This window comes from Nannospalax galili, unplaced genomic scaffold, assembly GCF_000622305.1.
Source record: "Nannospalax galili isolate Female #2095 unplaced genomic scaffold, S.galili_v1.0 scaffold1005, whole genome shotgun sequence".
Lineage (NCBI taxonomy): Eukaryota > Metazoa > Chordata > Mammalia > Rodentia > Spalacidae > Nannospalax > Nannospalax galili.
The window spans coordinates 592,371-599,191 of record NW_008353008.1 but is presented as its reverse complement, the minus strand read 5'-3'; the positions used below and the strand labels follow the sequence as shown (position 1 = coordinate 599,191).

Here is a 6,821-nt window from a genome sequence, read left to right as displayed (position 1 = left end):
ATGTATTTATTTTTGAGGCAGGGTCTCCTGTAACCCAGGCTGGCCTTGAACTTGCTATGTAGCCAAGTTGTTTACCTTGAATTCCTGATCCTCTGCCTCTACCTCCCAAGTGCTGAGATTACAGATATGTACCACAGGCTGTAACCAGGCTGGCCTTGAACTTGCTATGTAGCCAAGTTGTTGACCTTGAACTCCTGATCCTCTGCCTCTACCTCCCAAGTGCTGAGATTACAGGTATGTACCACCACCCCTGGTTTATATAGTTCTCATGATAGAGCCCAGGGCTTTATATAAGTTAGAAAAGTATCAGCAGACCTTCCTAATATTTAAATGTTTCTCTATGTGTATAATATAAATGTATTGATTAATACCACTGTTATATACATATATGTTTATGTATGTTTTTATGCACCAAAATCCTTTAACCTAAATCCTAAAGGTTAACAGAAGAACTGAAATAAAAAGAAATGGAGATTCTCGTTTTGATTTTTAATATTTTTGTTTCATAGTTTATTAAGGTAATACATATAGAGTACACCCTTTACCAATAAGTGAGTATATAACAAAAAATATCTTCCCTGCTTCTATATCTAGCTCTACACCTTTCTAATAAGCAAGCGATAAGTAGGTAGCCTTCCACCTACACATTTCTTTTTCTTTTTTTTAAACATTTCACAAATTTGTGTGTCTGTCATCCTTGGGCAGGAGCCATGCTAATCTTCTCTGTATTGTTCCAACTTTAGCGAATGTGCTACTAAAGCGAGCACTCACCCATATATGTCTTGAAAACAACACATTTCTGTGGATTTGACTCCTGTCTTGCTGAGACTTAGGACATGAGACTCCAATTCTACACTGAAAATTCTTCTGTATACTTTCTGGGGCTGCTAAAATAAAAAATGATAGACAATAACAAGAGGTGGCAAAGATTGGACTGAATTCTCTTGTATTGCCAGCAGGAATATAAAATGGTGCAGTCATCATTTGTCAAATGGTTTGGCAGTTCCTTAAAATGTCAAATACGAGTTACCATGAGCCAGTCCTTGCACTCCTAGGTATGTATCCAAGAGAAAAGAAAAGCTATGACCACGCTGACGCACATGTAGCAGCATTTCTTACTATTTCCAAGAGGTAGGAACAACTCAAATGCCGGTGAACTGATTGGCAATATGTGACTTATCCATTCAATGGAGTCTTGTGCATCGGTGAACAGGAACGTAGTGATCATACGTGCTACAGCATAGCGAGCTTTAAAAACACGTTAACTGAAAAGACCGACTCACAAAGGTTCCCATAGTCTCTGCCTCTGGGTAGATGAGATGACTGAAAAGGAAAATCTGTGGAGACACAAAGGAGATTAGGGGTTGCCAGGAGCTAGTGGCTTTTCGTTTGGAGTGGATGAAAAGGTCCAGATTCTGGTGATGGCTCCTCAACCCTGTGAATATACTAAAAACCATTTAACTGCACACTTTATATGGGCGAGTTTATGGTTATGTAAATGAATCTCAATAAAGCCATAAAAATGAAAATTAGGTGCTGGACTGAAGGGATGGCTTAGTGAGTAATGGCGCCTACTGGAAAGCCGGATGACCCGACTTTGATCCCTGAGAACCATATCGTGGAAGGAGAGAACTGATTCCTGCGGCTTGTGCCCTGGTCTCCACATGCACTTCATGGCACAAGTTCACACACAAGTTTACACACACACACACACACACACACACACACACACACACATAGAAAAAATAAATGTAATTTTAAAATAAACGAATAAGCCGGGCGTGGTGCCGCACGCCTGTAGTCCCAGCACTTGGGAGGCAGAGGCAGGGGGGTTTCTGTGTGGTCCAAGCCAGGCTCGTCTTCATAGTGAGTTTCAGGGCAGCTGGGGGTTCAAGGAGGACCCGTCTCAACAAAAACAAAAAAAAAAAAAAAAAAAAAATCCTTAACTAACTGCTTTTCAAAAGATGTTTTTAGATTATAGAAATTTTCTCTTACATTATGTGAGGACACTTCCATGTTCTTTTCTTTTACTTTAAAAAATTATTTCAACTTAAAGTTCCTAACCTTATTATATTTTCCCCATTCTCTTGGATTTCTTTGTATTTATGCTAAATTTCAGGAATTTGTTTGTTTTTTGAGACAGGGTCTCCCAGAAGCCCCAGCTGGCCTGGTCTGGAACTTATTTTGTGGACCAGGCTAACCTGGATCTCACAGAGATCCATTTGACTCTGCCTCCTGAGTTTTGAGATTAAAGGTGTGTGCCACCACACCTGGCAAAAATTTCAGTGTTTATTTTCTGTCATAAATGTCAACTTTTAGTTAGAATAATGCACAAAACATGTTAGTAAAAAGAAAAGAATATGAGTTAACAAATGTCATTACCAGTGTTTTTCTGACTTGTGTTACTCAGTAGGGCCTATTATTTATTCATACCAACAATTGATGAAAGAAACAATAAAGCAAAATATTGGGATCAATACTGTGTGCATGGGTCATCAGTATCTGATATTTTAATATGATTGCCATATTATAGATTCCAAAAGGCAGATATACAAATAAACGAACTTAAGCTGGTTGTTACTCTGACATGGCAAGAATCCAGCAGACGTTGGACCTTCAAGGGCCATTTCAGGATGCCTCAGGAGGCAGAAGTTTATAGACTGTGGCCCACCTAGAGGGCAGGACAATGCATTTTTGTGAACTTGGAACAACGTCATGGGTCCCTTTATGTGGTAGGTCTCTGATTCAAACTGAGCCTAACCTTACTATGTAGACCAGGCTGGCCTTGAACTCACAAAGATCCGCCTGCTTCTGCCTCCCAAGTGCTGGGATTAAAGGCCTGCGCCACCATGCCGGGCAAGTTCTCCTTTTTTATAAATAGTTGTGACAGCAAGTCAGAGAGGATACAGATAGAGCTAATCTCTATTTCTCTCATGCTTCCCTCAGCAGCACACTTTGACAGTGGGTGAATTGAGAGTGCTTACCCATCAAGCAAACAGACCTGTAGTAGTGGCACCAGCCAGGCTTCAGCTAACCCAATTCAGTGAGAGCCCATTGACCTGGAGATGGCGTCAGTCCTGCAGAATGAAGGCTCTGTTCTAAGACTGCTCCTTTTTCTGGTGCCTTTGCAAGCCTCAGATTATTTCACCTGACCACCTATAATTTGGAGCTTTTATAACCACTCCTCAGATTCAGTCAGTTTGCTTAGAGGGGTTCAGAGAATTCAGGGAAATGTGTTTACTGGTTTATTATAAAGGATATTACAAGGGGCACAGAGGAAGAGATGTATCTCACAGCTCCCCATTGTGATCATCCACTAATGACATCGATCTTTTACTTCAGTGCCCCTGAAATTATTGTGTCCTTCACTCCTTCCTCTAACATGATCATGGAGGTCTTTTAATATGGAAACACTGCCTATGTTATCTACCTACGTTTAGCTCCATGTCTGTCTGGGCTTAGTTTCTCCTGTGCACCATTATTTTTGTCAGTATCCTACTGTAGCAGCTTTAATTTTTCTTTTTTGCTTCTAAATTACAATTCACGCTCCTTAATCTAGCATGTTGAGTCTTCTATGATCTGCTTGTAAATATATTGATAGGATATTTGATCTTCCTTTGCATTTCTTGGCATATACTTAGAATATACAAGTGATGTGCATCTTTTAGTAACCTGAGTTGGCTGATGGATGGCAGCACCCCAGTCACTTAGGGTGGAAGCTGATCACTAGGAAAAACCAAAACAGGATTAGAGGGCTGATACTTTTGGCCCCATTACCTAACTCCAAGGAGGAAAAGAGTTAATTCATCACCAACGATCAGTGATTTGATCAATCACACCAATGCCCTGAAGCTTTTATAAAAATCCAGGGACAGGGTTCACAGAGCTTCCCCGCAGCCAAGCACATGGAGGTTCCTGGGGAGTGGAACACTCAGAGCCTAGAAACTCCACACAGCTTCCCAAATCTGTGAGATGAGAAGGAAGGGTGATGAGGGTGAATGTCAAATCTTGGTACCATTAAATTGCAATGACATAACATGGATAGAAAAATCTTCAGGGAGAAGGAGCTTGGAGACTAAATTATTTATTGTGGCTATTAATGGCAAAGATCACAAGACATCTAAAATTAAACGTCCAGTGGGTAACTGAAGTTAGGCATCGGGGCCAGGGGCAGGTCCTAGTTACACTTTAGGTGTTTGTGATGGTAAATGTTAATTGTCAGCTTGAGAGATTCTAGAATCACCTGGGCGATGGGCCTCTGGGAGTGTGTTTGGGGCATTATCTTGATTTTGTTAGTTGAGTTGAGAGATCTTCCCAATGTGAGTGGCATCTTTCCCTGGCTGGGATCCTGGATTGTATAAAACAGAGAAAGTGAGCTGAGCACCAGCCTTCATTTATCTTTCTGATTACTGACTATGGATGCCATGTGACCAGTTGCTTCAAGCTTCTGTCTTGATTTTCTCACGTTGATGGACTATACCTTGAACTGTGAGTCAAAATAAACCTTTTCTCCCTTAAGTTATTTTTGCCAGGGTATTTTATCACAGCATGAGGAAAAATTAATGCAGTCTTCATAGTGTGACAGCTGGTATTGAAGAACCGAACAAGATTTTTGAGGACTGAAGAGAGAAAGGAATGGATGGCTGAGAACTTACCTCTGTGACCCATCAGTATCCCTGGACTGGAGGAGTCGAGGAAGCCAAGGGCAAGCAGAGGAAGTTTACCAGAATCTCAACATTTCTCAGAAGGGGGAAAATAAACTATGCCCAAATTCACATCAACACATGAATAGATAAACAGAATGCAGAACGTACATGTGATAGAATATTATTTGGCCTATAGAAGAATGAAATTTGTGTATCTGTGATAATGTGGATGAACCTTGAAAGCATTGTACTAAATGAAGTAAGTCAAACACAAAGAGACAAATAGCATTTGATTTTACTTACACGAGAAACCTGGAAAAAGAAAATCCATAGAGGCAGAAGGCAGAGAAGTGATTAGCATGGCGGGAGGGAGAGGGCAACAGGGAATTATTATATAGTGGATAGAATTTCTGTTGGAGAAATGATCAAGTTCTGGAAACAGTGGTACTGGTTGGACAACAATGGGGCTGTACTTAATGCCACTGACTCATACACATATAAAAGATTAAAATATTGGGGCTAGAGAGATGGCTCAGCGGTTAAGAACATTGATTGTTCTTGCAGAAGACCCAGGTTCAAATCCCAGCACCCACATGGCAGCTAACAACTGTCCAAAACTCCAGTTCCAGGGGATCCAACAGACTCTTCTGTCCTTTGCAGGCATTGAATGACACAGGTGCACTTACCTACATGCAGGCAATACACGCATACACATAAAATTAAAATAATAAATAAAATATTTTTTAAAAAAGATTAAAATGTTAAGCTTTAAGTTAGGTATACTTGCCCACAATTAAAAATCCTTATTGCCTCTATTGCACATTTAGCATGACTTCTTGACTTCCATTATCCCCATACTTATTGACAAGTAAGAGAATCTTTGTTTTTCCTTGTAACATGCATTTTTTTGGGTTGGCCTTATTTATCTTTAATTTTTCCTGGCATTCCTTAGAGAGCCTTGAATGGTTATCAAACTTGCCATGTTAAGAATCATTCTTACTAGATTTTTCTACAGTAGAACTATGCTCCTTATTTCTGAGTCAAGAAGTGTAAATGAAACCAAAGAATAAGTCCTACACTTTGTATCCTTCCTGGAAGCAGGTGGGCCTGTTCACTCAGGCTCTAATGCTAACTCATGCTAACTAAAGACCTTCTGATGTAGAGAGCACGCTGCTGCCGTTAATTTGACCCTGTTGCTTAAAGTGTGGTTATTGATCCCCCCCGCCCCACGTGCCAGCATTACCTGGAAGTATGTTACCGCTTAATCTTGGGCATAATCCTAGGCCTACAGAATTAGAGCCTGCATTTAAACAATAAGCCAGGTATTTCTACGCACATTTAAATCTGTGAAATACAGGTCTACATATTCCTTTTGTTAAATTAATACTTCTTTCTTACATGCAGCATAGGAATGTTTTTCTCCTTAAAGAAAAAGAGATAAAAGTAGGGAACAAACATTTTTTTTGCAGATTTGCTCTGTAATACATACTAAGGTCTGAGTTTTACAAATGTTATTTAATACTTAATAAAAGTATTTAACAAGTATTTAAAAGTATTTAATACTTAATAAAAGTATAAAGTACTCTTCCCATTTAATAGATGAAGAAACTGAGACTCAGCCATCCCACTGTTGTCCAGTCCATAAGTACCAGGACTGGCATTTGACTTCCAACCACAAAGTTTCTTTCATTACACTGACCCCCCTTTTTTAAAAAAAGTTTTTATTGTTTGAAAATTTCACACATATATAATGTGTTTTGATAATATCTACCCCCAATTACCTCCCCTTCCAATTCCTCCCTTATCCCCCCACAACTTTTCCCTCCCAATTTCATGTGCTCTTTTAAAAAACATTTTTACAATTTCATTTATTATTTTTATTTTATGTGTATGAGTGTTTTGGTTGCATGTAGATAGGTGCCCCTGTGTCATGCATGTCCATAGAGGTCAGAAGAAGGTGTCAGATCCCCTGGAACTGGAGATCCCCTGTTATGGACAGTTGGTAGCTGCCATGTGGGTACTGAGAAGCGAACCCCAGTCCTCTGCAAGAGCAGTCAGTGCTCTTAAAAACTGAGCCATCTCTCCAGCCTGTGCTGGACTATACCCAAGGGGTTATGGAAAGAAACTCAATGAAAATATAACTGTGGAAATGCACAGCTACACCAAGAATGTGAA

The 6,821-nt window shown here is 39.9% G+C and overlaps 1 non-coding gene across 1 annotated transcript; it reads right to left on the bottom strand.

The window, feature by feature from the left end:
• Positions 1 to 665: 665 nt before the first annotated feature.
• Positions 666 to 767, bottom strand: LOC115067183. The gene has a single exon (XR_003846620.1). It is a non-coding gene; the product is annotated as a U6 spliceosomal RNA (small nuclear RNA).
• Positions 768 to 6,821: the final 6,054 nt, after the last annotated feature.